Source organism: Chiroxiphia lanceolata, chromosome 1 (genome assembly GCF_009829145.1).
Source record: "Chiroxiphia lanceolata isolate bChiLan1 chromosome 1, bChiLan1.pri, whole genome shotgun sequence".
In the NCBI taxonomy this organism is placed as follows: domain Eukaryota; kingdom Metazoa; phylum Chordata; class Aves; order Passeriformes; family Pipridae; genus Chiroxiphia; species Chiroxiphia lanceolata.
In genome coordinates this window covers 123,128,002-123,145,535 of record NC_045637.1, presented here as the reverse complement: position 1 = coordinate 123,145,535, position 17,534 = coordinate 123,128,002, and the positions used below count along the sequence as shown (strand labels likewise).

At 37.9% G+C, this 17,534-nt stretch overlaps 1 protein-coding gene across 2 annotated transcripts in view; it reads right to left on the bottom strand.

Moving 5' to 3' along the window:
- The window catches only part of IGF2BP3 (insulin like growth factor 2 mRNA binding protein 3), a 114,582-nt gene that overhangs the window by 89,553 nt on the left and 7,495 nt on the right, over positions 1–17,534 (bottom strand). The gene's annotated exons all lie outside the window — the stretch shown is intronic.

Below are 17,534 nucleotides of genomic sequence, written 5' to 3'. Positions count from 1 at the left end.
CATCGGTTTTCATTTATCTAGTAAACAAAACATTCACTTTGAAGTGCTACTGCAAAGCCTGGCAGTGTGCTGGCTGTCTTCACAGCCAAGTCCTTTGTCTCGTCCCTTCCCCCAAAGTGAGAGAACAAATAAATGCCGGAGATGCCACAACCCCCCTGGGATTTACAAGAATGTGTAGAGTAACACAGTTTCGGCTGGGCTCAGGTAGGGTGAGCTAGTAGGGTCAGTCTGCCCATCCTGGGAAGTTCTGGGGACAGGAGAGGGGACAAAGAACGGTCTAGTTTAGAAGGTCTCAGTTACATTTTGGTTCACTAAAGCAGCTAAAATAAGTGTCTTGGGTCCAAACAGTTTTACTTCACATTTTAATTGCTCAATACTGACCTCTCACAGAAAAAAAATGCTTTACACTTTAAGGGCTTTTTATAACAGTTAAACTTGTACAGGCCAGTGAAGTCTTGCAGCAAAACAAGTTTTAGAGGTGTTCCCGTCTAGCAATAAAATCAAAAGCTTTCCTTTTCCCCTCAAAACCTTTTAAAATACACTCCTTTTGCTAATACCACCACCTACCCAGGCCTGCAGTGAGTGTTTTACATCTTGAAATGCTCTTCTCAACAGGCTTTGTCCAAGGCACAGCCGGAGGTCATAGCACAAAGCCACCTTGCCCAAACAGCTCCTCATGTGGCAGTGTCAACCCCCAACACTACAGCAACCATGAGATCAAGCAACAAGTGTGCTTTTTTGCCAGAAAAGATGAACAGGTCTTGGTTGCTCAGCATTTCTCAGCTGTTTTTACTCTCTCTCAAGCAAATAGGAGCACATTTCATCATTTGATCATATAAATAGGCAAGGAAGGGAGAACAACAAAGCCAAACCACACACAACCCTATTTAAGGTTTCATTTTCAAAAAAGCAAGGGAAGTCAGGAGCTGCTTCACTGAGAGCAGAAAATTCCTTGAAGTCTGCAAAGTTTTCCTTAAACTCAGCTAGCAATAATGCTACAAAACAGTTGCCCTAAAGTAGTGATATACTGCTCTGAAATATCAAAATAATCTCACACAGCAACCTGAAACTTGGAAGTTGGGTCCTAAAGTAGAACATAAAAGGGGATGTTCATTCAATATTAGAAATACTGGGAAATCTTAATACAGCAAAACCCCAAACCACAAAACTGGTAGCTAATATGCTATTCAATGTGCTTCAAACTGTGTTGTGCCATTACTCTCTCACACTTTGAGATTCAAATTGAAATTTATGAGTTTCACAGCAAGGAGTGCCACTCACAGAAGGATCCAAGCCCAATAGCCCTGCCCACCACGACAGGAACAAGAGGTCTCACCCCAGCTCCACATCAAGTTTGACCACAAATGCTCACACTGAGCTGTGTATATCCACTGGTGAGAAGGGAGGGCAGAAAAGTCCTTTCCAGAAGCACTTAGGTAGGTTTTCCTTCTGAAATGAAACGTGAGGTGATAGTTGTGTGAAACCTGTGTGTCTTCTCTACTGTCCAACACCTGAAAGGTGGACCAAAAAAGCCATCTCTACTTTTACTCATCTATTGTTGAGGACTAACACAAGGTTTGGAGGTGTTTTTTTTCCTTCCCATGTGACTTCAAGGATCTGAAAAGTTTGATGCAATTTAGAACTTCTGCCAGCCATTTGTAGCACAGAAATAACTCGGACATCCTAAAAAGGAGGACTAAGGGAGATGACCAAGGAAGAAATGCCACCTTAAAATTACCAGTTCCTCTACCACATTCATAAACAGCCAAAGGAAATGGCAAGCCAAGTACAAAACGGGTACAGTCCTGCTGTGCACCTCAATTTATGGCAATAGTGAGACACCTATTGTACAAAACTGAAAGGTCACTTCAAAAATACAAGAATAGCTATACCCACCATTTAATTTGGAACTGTTTATACCTTCATCAGTTTCTTGGCTGCAAGTAATTTTAACTTGTCACCCAGTGCACAACTTTGAAATCTGGTGTTTACTGATGCATGTAAGAATTTATTCTTTTACATTATTTCTGTATTACAATTAGCAATAGGGAAAAAATATAATTGAATAGAGCTTTGCATGGCCAAGAGAGGGACCACATAAAACCAGTGTAAGAAAAAAGATCATATACAGCTTTGAGATTTCCCCGTTTCAGTTACTATTAGCCCCTGTTAAAAAGGCATCTAAATATATCCCTTAAAATTACCTAGAAATACACAAAGCTTGTAACCCCTTTCCCCCTCTGCCCTTCTCCACACACAGAAAGAATAACTAGAAATGACCAAAGCGGTTTTTTGTTCCCAGGACCAGAACGAGCACTGAACAAGCAGCGAGCAGATGGAGACAGAATCTCCCATGTGCTGCGATAACCTGCAGCTCCTCCTCAGAGATCGCTCCCTCCCGTTCTTTTCCTGCACTTTGGTAGCCCCGTACATCTCCTCGCTGCAAGGCAGCACGAGTGATTTTGCAGGCACTCTCTATTGCTTGCATGTGAGCACACAGAAAAATCAGCTCTCAACTTCAGGAAAAATCCCAAACCAAACGCGAGTGTATAGCAACGAGTAAGGGACAAAGCTGGGTCCTGACTGAATTTACCAGAGCAGCAACAGCTTCCACGAGGATGGGTTCTGATTTCAGAAAGCACACTTTTGCACAGGGTCAAAACTCCACACAATAGATGGGGAAAGGAAAGAGAAAAGTATGGAAGCATCTTCCTGGAAATACACTCCCATCTCAGACACTGTCAGCTCTTTTAGGATGCTTTCCATCTTCCTCATGACACGGTTTTCTTTAGCTAAGTATGGCATACGCAAAGATCCTACAGCTATCGCAACCCAGGCAGCAGACCCTACAGAGGGCTTTGTTATGTTCTGTTTTGAAGTAATCTCAACTTTTGTTACTCTACAACTACTTGCAGTCACACTGAATGCATTAAAACAAGAAACAGTCCTCTCTCATCCCCTGACAGTATTTTATTACAATAGTTGCATTTAAAACATAGCTCACCTAGTCTTAATAAATCCTTAATAAAACACTACCAGCATCTCTCAGTGTGACTCACATAAGCCTTGTGTATGCAGTTTTTCCAGTTTAAGCAGATTTCTTAGTTCGTTTCTCCTATTCTAAATAGGCACTGCAAATAGATGTCAACTGAAAAAAGGCACAAATTATGTTTGTCCTCTGTATCATATGAAGCCTTTGAAAGCTACCTATGTTCACAGCATGTGAACAGGTGTTCCCATTCGTTTCTCTTTTTCAAAGAGACCCAAAACACCTTTAATTAGGTAAGAAGAAAACAGACTTCTCTGGTTTCTGTGCAAGGTTAGTCCATAAGCAATTGTTTGGCAATAATTTACTTTTCTTAAGAGGAATTGCACACATTCTAATTTGAGAAATTGCACATATCGTAATTCTTCTTTTCAGGTACTATCCAGGTAACAGGATTCAGTTACTTTGAGCCACTGCTGAGGACCATATGCCAATGTATTTATTCTGGGGATGTTGAGACATGGAGCCTTGTGTTTGGGGGACATGAATATCTCTACAACACTGAAAACAGGTAAAACAAAAAGCCGCTCTTGTGCCCCTTCACAAGGAAAGCAGCATATTTGTGCCACGTGTGCGCAGAGACAGAAAGAGCAAAGTACCACAAAGATGGATAATTTACTAAAAGCCATCTTAGTGATCTCTGAAGGGGTAATCTCTCTTACATAAATACAGAGAACAAACATATGCACAGGGACACCCAGTGCTCCCAACCCACAAGAACCCTCCACACACATGAAACAATACTAGACATGTCTTAGGAAAAAGGTGGGGGGAGAAAGGAAGAAAAGCCATAATTTTAGCATTTTCTTTCTTTTATATATACTTTCCTTCTTTCTCTGCCCTTCACTATATGCATCACTATTTTCCTTCAACATATCAAGTTCCTCTTGAGTTAAAAGGGTCTCAAAATTGTCTATTTTTGCATCCTTATATTAAATAAAATCTCACTATACACTTTCACTAATAGAATCTCACTGTATGCTTTATATGACATTTAGCAAAGGCAAATCACATCAGATCCACACATGTCCTTAAGGGAAAATAATTTTAAATAACAGAGGATAGACAATTTCAAAGCAAAGAACAATGAAGTATCACACTTTTGCTCACAGTCCAAAATTTTTTGTATCTCATAGGTGTGTCAAAATTTGACTATTTCAGAGTGAATCATAAACAAGTGACTGCACTTCCACACAGTTGTAACTACACTCATACGAGACCCTTCTCATCATCCTTCTCCGCCAGAGACCTGCTGCCTCCTGCTCCTCAATTCGCATTTCTCAACAATAACAACACTTAATAGACCCTTACTTCAGCAGCCATACAAACTACACACAATCTTAATGCCTTAAACCCACAAAGCACGAACGTACTCCTTTTAAACAAGAGCCTATGGAAAAAGAGTTAAATATGTTTCAAAGAAGATCAAGTGAACATTGACAATGTTAGTTCATTCAACTGTTTGAACTCAATACCTACGGGACAGAAAGTAAATGGTCTCCCTTTTCCACTCTAAGGAACGTGCAAAGAGCAAGTGCTTATTCATTTCATCCATTCTCAGTAGGTACTGCTATGCTGGTTACCTGGAAAAAGTCTTGGCACCTCACACCAATGGCACAGATGCAGAGTATGCCAATACCCACCAGCACCCAGTGCTGGTACTCCCCAGCACTGTCTCCCAGTTCATGGTCCTCAGCTCTGACAGCTACATGTGATGCCGCTGCAAACCCACTCACTGAAACAACCATTTTTCTCCCTGAGCTACAAAGAGCTGCATGAAGACAAAAATAGTCAATTCTCAGGCTTACTTCACTGACAACCCAAACTGAACATAGACAGCTGGAGATGAAATATTAAAAAAATACCACCACACAGCAAAAAACCCCTTCTGTGAACTGTGGCTAATGCCACACGGTAAGAAATAAGTTCTGTATAAAAAGTCCTGACAGGAACAGCCATAGAGGCAAAGTTAGCAACTCCTATAGCCAAATGGAAAACTGTTGGCAACCAACTGATTTAATAAGGGAAAGGGAAGAGGTGTCTTATTGTTTACTCTGCAGACAGTAAAATAAAAACAGGCAAGAAAAAACCCACACAAAAGCTACCCCCCCCAAAGAGTTCATTAGTTTCTCCCCCTCAGGTTGCTTCAAGTAGCTGATGTTTGGTCACAACAGAGTGAATCAGTGTTTTTAATGGTCTTCTAGTAGGAAGAAAAAACGGGCAGGTTTACAGGACAAAATAAAGAATCCTTAACTCTCAATTCATCAGTGTGATTAGGGAAAAAAGCAGCAGTCATTTTTTTAGTTACAAGGTGAGGGAAGGGGGTTCTTATTTTCTTCATGGTAAACGGAGGTGACAATACAGATTGAGCCACTGGAGTGACCTGTCCTGCAAGATGTGCTGCAGTCTCTGCTGCCTGCCCCCTGACTTCACACTAAAACTCCATGGGTTTAAGCAGCCATTTAACTGTTTTTAAGATGTTCACATTTGGTTCCTGAAAGTACCTAACAAACAGCAATAAGTCCATTGACTGAAAGCTGGTTGACCAGAAGCATTGACTGAGGAGAGACCTCATTGCAGTTCACAACTTCCTTGTGAGGGGAAGAGGAGGGGCAAGCACTGATCTCTGTGGTGACCAGCGACAGGACCCAAGGAAATGGTCTGAAGTTGTGTTGGGGAGGTTTAAGTTAGATATTAGAAAGAGCTTCTTCACCCAGAGGGTAGTTGGAAACTGGAACAGGCTCTCCAGGGAAGTGGTCACAACACCAAGCCTGACAGAGTTCAAGAAGCATTTGGACAATACTCTCAAGGCACACTGTGTGACTTTTGGGAATGGTCCTGCCCAGGTTTAGGAGTTGGACTCGATCTTTGTGGGTCCCTTCCAACTCAGCATATTTTGTGAAATTAAGCCTATTGAATGCTCATTCTAAGCTATCTTTTTATATATAAAATTTTATATGCAATTATATATCTCAATTTGCTTTTTCCTAACAAATAGTTCTGATAAATAGAAAACCAAAGGGTCACGCTTTTTACGTAAAAAGAAGGTATTCTGAATTTCTTTTAAAAACCAACTCAGTTTCAGTTAAGTGAAAAACAGAAGTGTTTATATCACTCCTATTAAAAGGTAATTAATTTCTAGTATATTACAAGGCACACTGATGACAGTGACTATATTTTACCAAATCAAGCCATTAGCTTGCGAAACAGATAGTTCGTCTTGATGAACTTACCTTACAGAAGAAAGGAGAATGGCTTCAAATACTGATTTGCTAAGAAACATCACCACTTTTTATTTCTACACATTGATCTGGACAGCAGAATACTTGAAGAGGAAATGCTATTGCTCCAATTTCAGACCCAATTCAGCAATTCAAGTAGACAAAGCCTGGCTAAGCCACAGGCAAACTGCAGCAATACTTCTCTTTGTGTTGAGAAATCCTAGACCCAGATTTAAAAGCATTCTGTACTACCACTCAGAGTAAGGATTTTCCGTAAAATTTAGACAAAGATAATTTTTTTCTCAAAGCTCATGCAAGACGTAACAGTTGGCTCCTAACTACACTGTTTCCCTTTCATCTTGCGCATACAAACCCACCAAAGTAGCCGCTTTGGAGAGGTGCATTATCTCAGCATTCAGGATGAAAATACTACTCTTGGATTACCTCACAGATCCCTCTGTGCTGATGATCAAATTTCCTACCAGTGCCTGTGAAACATCAAGTTTATTTACTATTTTTCACCAGGATGAAAAATCAAACAGCTGTCCATGGGACCAGTACAACCACACAGCTCTGCTCCCTAAAGCCACCAGCCAAATGACTGGGCACTGAGCTGCACTCTCCTTGCAGGATTAACTTGAATACCCTGAAAGAGACTGAGCATTTGTGGACAGACTGATAGCTCAAGAAGCACAACCAGAAGACTCACACTGACACATCCAAGTTCTCATGTTTATGTGGATTAGTTGGATAGTAGGTTTTCACCTGTTACCATTTGCTTTAGAATTTTAGTTCTCTTCATGTGACTAATTAGACTAAAAGCTTATATTCATTATTTGTAAATTCCCTTGAGTGGACCATAAAGGTATTTTAAGAAGAAAATTCTAAAGATTCTGCCATTACCATATTAATGTTGAACTCCTTGTTTTAAAAAACCTTTCATTTTCCAGGTGTTGTTAATGAGAGAAGGCTGTTAAGTTTTTTTTAAATTAAAGAATTAAGCATTACTTTAAATTTAATGGGAAGTTCTAGTGTCCTTTAGAAAAATGGGCCTATCTTTGTGCCTTGTGGCATTTAAAGCCTCTTCCCCTATGCCAAAGCTCTTTGGAGAAACTGAATTATTTTCAGTTGGGTTTTGATTCCTTTCCCTCTGTTTGATGTGGGGTGGGGGGTATATGTATGTTTTTTCTAAATGCTACATTTTCTCTTTCCCTCCTCCTCTGAGCAGGGGTCTCTTCCTTAAACAACTGTACTACAGAGTTGATTTTGTTGACCAAATTTTTTCAAGCTATGGTCACTTGCCATTTATTCTCTCACCCTACCACTAACTTGCAATTAACTGGGATGTGGATAACAGTGAAAACACTCAAGAGGTGTATGAAAGACTGAAAATAACACTTTTAAAAGCAAAAGTACTTCTAAGCATGGAGAAAAAAAAAGTCTACTTAATATCCTAATCAGTATGAACTACTAATCCTTTAATGATGGGGCACACTCATCTTTTATTTCTCCTCCTCACCCCTCCTTTCCTTCAGCCACCAAAAGAGCTAAAGGCTTCTTCTCTCCCATTACCTGTTTTCCTAGTGTCCACAGGGGTTGCTGCTTGAAGCAATATTCCCGTTATGGATTAACTGTGAAACTTTACATCAGCTGTAAGAAGCAGCTCCAGACTGAAACTTGCATACAATGTGCCCCTCCAATACATGACCAACCTAAGGGCTGGGGAGTAGCACATTAAAGAAAAAAAATAAATCCTTTTCTGTTCTCTCTCCTTTTTTTTTTTTTTTTTTAATTTCCAGGGAATTCAGCTTCTTTTAAAGAGTCCAAGGAGGAGAAAGAAATGGTGTGGATTAGGATACTTCACTACCATTTCTGAAGTAAAAGAGGATACCAAGACCACAATAATTAAAAAGCCAACAAGGTACTTTGTTCTAAGCAGCTGCTGGATACACCCTCACAGTGTATCTTCTCTACTACCATCTCTTACTCCACAGAAGTTTACAAACCAGCTAGAAACCCGATGGAAATAAGTGACACAGATATCATGTACTATGTAAAATTTTGGCAACTTTTTTTGGTATGGGAGGTATGGCACTAAATTAGATCTCATCTAACAATAACTCAGTGATTCACCCTTCTCAGACTGAAATATCTAAATAAAATTAGCAGCACTCGTAGACAAACTCAGTAGCCACCATGCTGCTGAGACCAACTGCTCAACCACGAGCCTTGTGTTTGCAGAGAACATCGGAAATGCTTTCCAGACTCCTTACACCACAGCAACAGACAGGGAGTCAAACCTATTTTGGTCTCTTTCAGGTCATGCTCAAGTGAAGCTAAGGTTGTTCATACTCAATTTGAGTTCACTGTATGCTCCAGATTAAACAAATTCAGTTCTGGTTTGGGGGGCTAGAGGGAAAGCAAAATAGCAAGAGCTGTTCTTCCTTTACAGTGTGTAGTTGCAAGACCTCTGTTACACAGTCTCAGCAAGCAGGGAACCTCCCTTTGCTACTTTTTTTTTTTTTGCCATTAAATATCCAATTTAAAACATTCAGGTTGGGAACAAGCTACTTCAGAATTTAAACTGAGCATGGCATTAGGGTAGTTCAGGGACTCATCCCACTTCTCCACTGCCTCACTGTTTCACCCCACACACAGACTTTTAAAAAGACAAGACTGTTTGCTGCCTCTCTCAGGCTACTTTACAAAAACTGCACAAATTGACGTCCAGTTCCTAAAATTATCTCAGTAAATGAAGATTCCCATGAGGTTTGGGAAATGAAAACAATAAAACACTCGTGCTGCTGAAAACACCATCTAATTTCAAAAAGCTTACATGCTGTAAGTAGAATAAATGAAAAATCTTCGCTAGTCTGATTTTAAGTGTATATGTACACTTTAGCTACCAGACAGGTTCTCTTAACATTTGCAAGACTCTTCGATGATATAAAAAAACATTAACGGGGTAACCTACTTCATTTAGGCAATTGTCTATATAACAATATCTAAAAACATGAATAATCCTGGTGCTTAAAAGAGCTAGATAAACTAAAAGCACAATTAACACGAGCACAGAGTAAATCAACACTTTCAAATGTACAGCCACAGTTTCCAGGTTCTTTCCAGTGTGTAGAGCCACTCAAAGAATGTAGAGTGTGCGTGTGCACGTGCATGCATGGCTTTCACTCTGCATCCATCCTGACTGAAACTTCCATTTTTTTTACTGTTTTTCATAAATATGTATATTACTCAATTTTGCAAGAGGACATCTTATACTGACATGACAATTGAACATTTGAAAGATATACTATGCTCCTCATCTGATGTTCCAGGGAAGCCTAACAAAGACCTGCAGTTAACTTGCTCACATGACAATTGTTTTTTAATTAAAAAATATTTTATACCTTTCAATCTCAAGACAAATCAAGAAAAATTTTAAAAATACCAGAAAGACAAATAATTTCTTTCAAGTCTTCTAGACCACACTAACAGGTATAAAGTAGAATACTTCGCCAGTTTTACAGCAGAGATATTAAGTCCATTGTACATTTCCTATTATCTTTGCTTTAAAATAAATAATTTCTTCCATCTCAATAGCTTCGGTACAATAAACCTTACACAAGTTTAAAACAGAACAGAAACTTTCAAAGTATAAATTGATGCATACTAGAGCTAAGACTGCACAGATACCAATTTTCACTTTGATGCTCTAGTAATTATTTCACTAGTACACTTCGTTGAACTAATTGAATACCAACAAGAAGAAAGAGCACTCAAGTGCTGGCCCTTACTAATGGCAATTCCACGTGGCCTTAAACTGATTAAGTGACCTAAATCAGATGAGATATAACACCTTCACCAGAGCAGCGCTAGAACATGTGGGGTTTGTACTGTCACCACCAAATAATTTCCCTTCCTTTCTCTTGCCCTATCAAAATCCAAGGCACCGAATGTGAACACTCTGCTGTTTGGCTCTGTCATTTTTATGCTGACCATCACTAGATGCAGAAATTTTTAAAAAGCGACAATGCTTTTTCTGTACTTAAGTTACTCGCAAAGAGAAACAAATTCAGTTTATGGTTTCCAGACATTATTTTCACTTCTTTTTACTATATTTTCTCTGAAGAATTCTCCCCCCAAAATTAAATCGTACTTAATTACACAAAAACCTGTGTTGAGAGAACATTTCAGAGCTGTACTTTCAGCTAGAAGTTATCTGTTATTCAGAAGACCTGCACATTCTCCTCTCAAAAAATGTTATCCCTTTAAAGTATACAATGAAGTATAGAATGCACCCTCTTTCAGCTGGTATGCAAAACTAAGTAGTATCCACACTCTGCACACGTTTTCTGCTTTAAGGTTTAATCTAAAGACTGGTTACTGAAAAAAATTTAGCTTTTTGATTTGTTTTAAGAAGTTAAATTTACAAAGTATTTAAAAACAACTAAGCAAAGTTGTATTTTTTTTTTTTTTAGAGCAACAATTTTGGCCAGGGTAAGTAAATCTATACTTGTAATCCACATGCACAGCAAATAATTTATACTGGCATAGTTAAAGCATCACAGTTTGTGTGTAAAGAGTCTTTTGCAATTTTTTATATTTACTTAATAGAAATACTGTTAATTATATCTTTCATTAAACTTTATTTTTAAGAATTACCAAAACAATCTTCTGTGCTTTTGTCACAGCAGCTTTGATTAGTGCACACAGGCTTATATAGTATAATATATGAAAGCAATGCCTGAGCTTTCATACCAGGGCTTGATTAAAGCCTTAGAGTATCATTTCATTCTGTTCAACTGGAAAAGTCAACAACTAAAATGCAATTGTTCACTGACTTAAAATTATGCAATATTTCAATTCTACAATTTCTTTCAAAGGCAAGTTATGCTGAAAAATTGCTTGTATATAAGAGGTGTAAGTATTTTCCTTAGCAACCCTTACAGTTAATATTTAATAATTTCCCCTACTTTAGTAATACTATTAAAAAATCTACCCTGACTTTAAGTAGTGACATATAAAGCAATTATAGGATAGACACTATCACCTTTTAAGTAACTCCATTATTTTTAATTTCTTTTTCACAGAAAGCAGAATATAGAGCATGTATTGAGGATGAAGATCACAGCAATCATTAACTTTTTCACGGTCACTGTAGATTTGAATACACTGCCATGACCAGAGGACAAAAAATAGAGTTTACATTTCTGCACTGGTAACCACACTCTTTATGTAGCATTTAACACTGACACTATTTTAGTTCACTTTGTATTAAACTGAGCAAAATTGTAAGTTTGGATCAGGTAGTTTCAACGCAGAGAAAAGTCCTATATCATGCTACAGCTAACCAGTTGAAACGTAAGTACAATACAAGTTAATCATCATTAATGTCAAGATTATTTGTATTTAGCGACTTGGAATTTTCAAAGGCATAACACTTTGCTGTGTATTTAAATCCAAATTAGGAACAAAGTTCATATCAATGAAGATGATAATTTTGACCAAGTTTAATAAATTATTTAGCAGATAATTACTTCAAATTTAGTTTGTATACAGATGTTCAAGCTTATTATCACATCAAGGCAGTAATTACTATCTTATTTTTACAATCATACAGTACTGATTCATAAACAGAGGTACTTAAATTAGGTGGTACTTACCCCTACTAGTAGATCAAGTTGCTCTTACCTGAGAGCACAGCTTAAGTATAGTTTAAATACACCTTTCAAAGCTTTTAAATTCAACTGTTCCATCTGTATACAGATATGACCAACACTGAGGATTTACGAACATTTTAAAAGAGAGTTGGAGAAAGCTAAAATAGCAAGTAAAAAAAAAAAAAGCTTAAGGGCCTACGATGTTGTAAGATTCACCTACAGATATAATTCATCCTTCTTTAGGGGTTACTATCCATTTTTTGCTAGAACTACTAAGTACGTCTTTTTCACTCATCTACTCCATGATCATTCCCCAAAATTTCAACTTATTTCAAGCAGCTTCATGCCTAGTACTGGACCATACAATGAAACACAACTACCAGTAACAACCAGAACTGGAGCTACCAAAAGCCTCAAAACAAAGCATCACTCCCTCCCTCTCCTCCCCCAAACCTCAAAGACACACTTTAATAGTTTGTAACCACGCGCGATATCCACAGAGTGCAAGGAAAGTTCACAGAGCTGAATGTTACAAGGAAAAGAAACAGGTCAGGACACCTGCTCAGCCCCCCCCCAAACTAGGACAAGCCCTCCTCATATAGCCCCATTCTCACCAGGCAGGGCACACACCAAGCCATCTCCAGAAAATTATCACTGCTCAAATGCCATTTCTTCCTCTGGAATTCACAGGCTTTCATCATGGTGAAACATGACTAAGTTTTGGACAGATTTTTTCGTGCTCCGCCTTTTTTTTTTTTTCCCCTTCTACCTCCCTTTTCTTCCCCCCAGAATGATACATCCAGTGACACAAGTTAGAACTATGTCAAAGAGAGGCTTTCTGCAATACAAAACCACACACGGCTTCCACCAGCCCTCTCTAGCTAAAAAGATAGCTTCAACTTTCATTTAAAAAGCCATTTTTTGAAGCCCTGCAGCACAAAACACAGCACTGCTATACAGCAGGAGACTGACCTAATCACACGTGTGGTGCTGGATCTGAACTGTCCTTCACGCATTCAGAAGTAGCATTTTCACGTTAAGATGCTGAACCTAACGTAGGCAAAACCAGTAACAGTCATACTAAGTGAACTGTGTGGATCAGGTGATGTGAGCCCAAGGGCCAGGAAGAAAAGCAATGTACATAAGCTTATTATTTGCCACAGAGGCAGCAAAATCCAACCATGGCAAATGAATGCAATTTTGTGATTTTTGCAAAGCTAGTCAAATGCAAAGGTATTTTGAACTCAATTTGAAATCTCGATGGGCTCTAGAAATTATAATGACAAATTTTCCAACTGTTTTCCCAAGATTACTTTCAAGGAGCAATGGGTAGCTTCAACTATATATAGCTTAAGCACATTCTACATACCTAAAAACATAATTTTGCTCATGCTTTGAGTTTAACTGAACAACTGTCATAAAGCCCAGCTGTACAAAGGGTGTGTACACCATCACTTTAGAGATGCTTACCATTCTATGTTAAATGCAGAATTGGGGTATATTTACATGTTAACAGCCACTTCTTGTTTAAGAGAGCAGCCAGGATAGAAGAAGGTGTAGAAATCACATTATTTATAAAATTTCTCTCTCAACCGCATTGGAAAAAACTGAAAACTTCTAAATAGATGTATATAACTCACTCTAAGCAAATATAATAAGCAGTAACCCAGAGCAAGTTATCAAACAGAACAAGACTTCACTAGTTGCTATTAAGGTTCAGATCATCAATGAGGAAAAAAACGCCTTATTTCTTAAAAAATAAAGGATCTCCTACTTTTTGACTACTATAACTTTATGTGGGGGATTTTTTTGGGGGTGGGTTGTTTTTAAATAAAATATTTTAGCAGAATAAGCACTCTAGTACATCTTCAAATTAACTAGTATTAGCAGTATAAGAACAATTTTACACCACTGTTACTGGGCTGCAGAATTAAACTCTGAATGAGAGCACACAGCATTAAAAAAAAAAATAAGAGCTGTCCATTTCTCATTTATTTTGTTCAGGGTACAAAGAAGTTGCACGTTTCTCAGAAGTATCCTACAATAAAAGCTTCTGTGGAGGTAGAAAGTTCATACAGTCAGGTAACAAACAAGTACTGACATACTCCAGCACTTCTCTTGGGTCAACAGTAGTGCCTCCTGATTAGCAACGGCAGTTTTTAGTGCTTTTTAGTTAGCATAACACCAAGTTATGCTGCTGCCCACCACCACCTAGAACTTCCTAAATAACTGAGCTTCTATTAACACAAACCTCACTGTGTAAGAACTCTTGTTGACCAGCACCCACTGTGATCGATACCACTGAGAGACACTTAGCATCGAACCCCTCTCACTTGACCCTGGTAAATAGCTCCCTCTGCACATCAGATCAATGGTTTTCCACAAAGAAAAATGTGGTTCATTCAGGGATCCTGTTCCCTTGGTAGGAAAGACCCATGTCCTCTTTATGGCACAGCAGGACAGATCTCTAACAGACCAACACCTCAAAGGCAAGGGGAACCTGTGCAAGCTGGTGTACAGCTAGTAAAGTCATCTGAAAAATTATTTCTAAACTAGCAACAATATTCCAAGACAGGAAAATTCTATTTTTTTTTTTTCTAACCACTACCTGCTTAAGTTTGCCACAAAACTTTCACCAGAAAATCATTTAAAGCATGTGTATCAGAATTTTAATTCATATAAGGAAAAAGATAAGGTTTACATTATAAATGTAATCTACTGTCATGGATTAAACTGCTACCTAAATTCCTCTAACATCCCACAGATTATGTTTTTCAAGTGTAGTCCTAAAGAGACACTGTTTTCAAACTTTTACTCTAGATGTAAGAGGAAAAATTCAACTGTTCTCCCATGATAACCAGGAAGCCACCATCACACAAAACATCTCCCCTATGTGTATAAACTAAATAATCCACTCTATCATTAAAACTAAATTTCTGGACGATCTGTTCTGTAACTGCTTTAAAATTACCGTTGTTAAAAAAAAAAATTTAAAAAAGCAAACATAAAACTTGTGTCTTTTGCCTTTGCTAGATTATATATACGTTTTCCTTGTCAAAGCTAAAGCAGTTTTGCCAACTCTGTTTCCGAAGAGTTTTCCCAAGAGTCTCCCTACAGCACGCTTAGGATTCCCTCTGATGGCAGGGAACAAGGGGCTGAGAGTCTGCAGGATCAGGCCCTAGGATGAAAGCTGCTTGGACCAACTGCACAGTACAACTCACTCAAGGTGGGGATTCTCCCACCCCTCCCCTTTCTCATAGTTAGCTCTCCCACCCTGTTTATTCCTAGAATATCAGTCTCACCTTGATCCATGCACGTTAGATATATAACGAATAATTTCAAACCCAAACATAACAAGCTTTTTACTCCATCTATAACTGCTCTTTAACATGAAATTTCAGGAAAATAATTAACTGCAAACCCAACTAATAACTTAAGTTTATTATTATTTTCCAACAGATTTTTGTTCACACAGACTAGAGTTCCCTTTATCCGGAGTTTTGATTTCTGCACTATAATATTTACAGCTCCATTAAGATGAAGCAAGCTCCATTTTTGAAGGAAAACCTACAGGACCTGTACATTTAACACGTAAAAATAAAAGACAGTTTACCAAAACAATGAAGCACAGCTATTTTCAAAGAGGAAAAATGTATTGGACACATGGTGTAGACTACATATTTTAAAACAGCATTCCTAAAGTTCAGCTGAGCATGAAAGTTAATCTTTCAAAAGTGAACATTCAGCTCCAGTTGTGTTCAAGGGTAGTGGTACTAGCAAAAAAAAAAAAAAAAACCAACCAAAAAAAACCTCCAACCTTACTATTTTTATAAATTCTCCAGATATTTTTAGCTGGTCTCTTCTCAAACCACAAATTATTTTATGGTATTACAATCTTTTAAAATGCATATGTGGATAGATATACACAAACACACACACAAGGGACACACATATACAAACACATTTCTCTTTGAAACACTTCTGATTGGTGAGACGTAATGCAGAGGCTAGTCACAAAATAATCAAGACAGCAAAAAAAATTAAAATGGAGTAATTCCCTTCCCAGCAGAAGACCTTTCATTTCAAGATAGTTTCATTTTTGTACTTAGTGCCATACCCAAGAAAAGCCAGATCCCCCTGAATAATTGTTTTATCTGTGCTCTTATCCAAATTTTAACTTAAAAGTACAGAATACTTGATTTTACCTGTTAGTGTCACTTTTCCATCCATTCAGATTTGCAATAAGACAGTTTGACTTGATGCTGATTCCACTGTACCATGAAGAGGCAGCAATAGAGGAGGCACATTGCTGCTAAGGTTACATTGCACAGGAGATAGTTTTATACTACAGGTTTCTCTTATGCCAACTGTCATGATAATACTCTTCAGCAAATAAGAATATTATAATATTTTTAATTTTGAAATTTCAATGTACTTTCAGAAAAAAAAATTGAATACACAACCTTTTTTGGTGCCACTCTTTTACTGTCATTACACATACAGTATTTTAACATTTATTAGGGTAATGCACTTCATTTGCTAAGTATCCCACTACAAACATCAAGATTTCCTTCTCTGTTAAATAGATGCATCTTTCAACACACACTCACAAACCAATCACAGAATCTTCTGACTTAGAAGGGACCCACAAAGATTATCAAGTCCACCCCTTAAATGAGTGGCCCACATATTGCAGGTCTGGAAAGAAGAAAAGCCAGGAAGCAATACAAAATTGTAATTTTTTGTTAGTTACCTGAAGTGTGCCAAAACACACAGGAGTTCTTGCTACCACATAGAAATTTTTCAAAGCCAAATTACATATTCCAGTTGATGAGAAGGAACAACTGCCATTGAAGTATCCAGGTGGATAAACATGCCCAGACAGGCTGGGTAGCACCAGTGAGGACTGGGCTTACTGATCTCCTCAGCATAACCCAAACATGAACACCTGGGGAGATTTTTAAGTTGGCGTATTCAATTATATTTTCTTTATTTGGGCAGCAAATATAACACACAGCAAAGATTCAGGATGAAAGGGTATATAAGTGCATACACTTGACATGTGCAGGGGAAAAAAAAAAAAGAATTATGGAAGCCCAAGACTAAAACTACAAAATAATACACAAGTATTTCTGATTATGTCACATTTTTAGACAAAATAAGGGGGAGTTATGTCTTGTTTTAGCTTTCAACAGTAATTAGCATATAACTTAATATAATTCTATATTCTGCATCATTAGAGATGAAGAATGGACTGATGTGGAGATAAACACCTTGTGTATGAAAACAAAATGAGAGAACCCGCATTGAAAGAGAACAGTCTTGAATAACTCTGGAAATACATAAAGCACCTCAGTATTGGTAAGTGTATTAAACCTACTCAAACTCTTCAACCCATCCCTATCTATATATAAAACACAAAGAGTTATTGTCCATACTTAGAGCATTTAATTTTGCACATGTTCTCCACCTATTTACTGATTCTGAATAATCAGATTTCAACAATACATTTTAGTCTTAAATTACAGGAAAAAAGGTTCTACATCAATAGTTCCCTTTGCCTGTGTCACTGGGCTCACGTAAGGATGAAATCACCGGAAGAGAAAATGT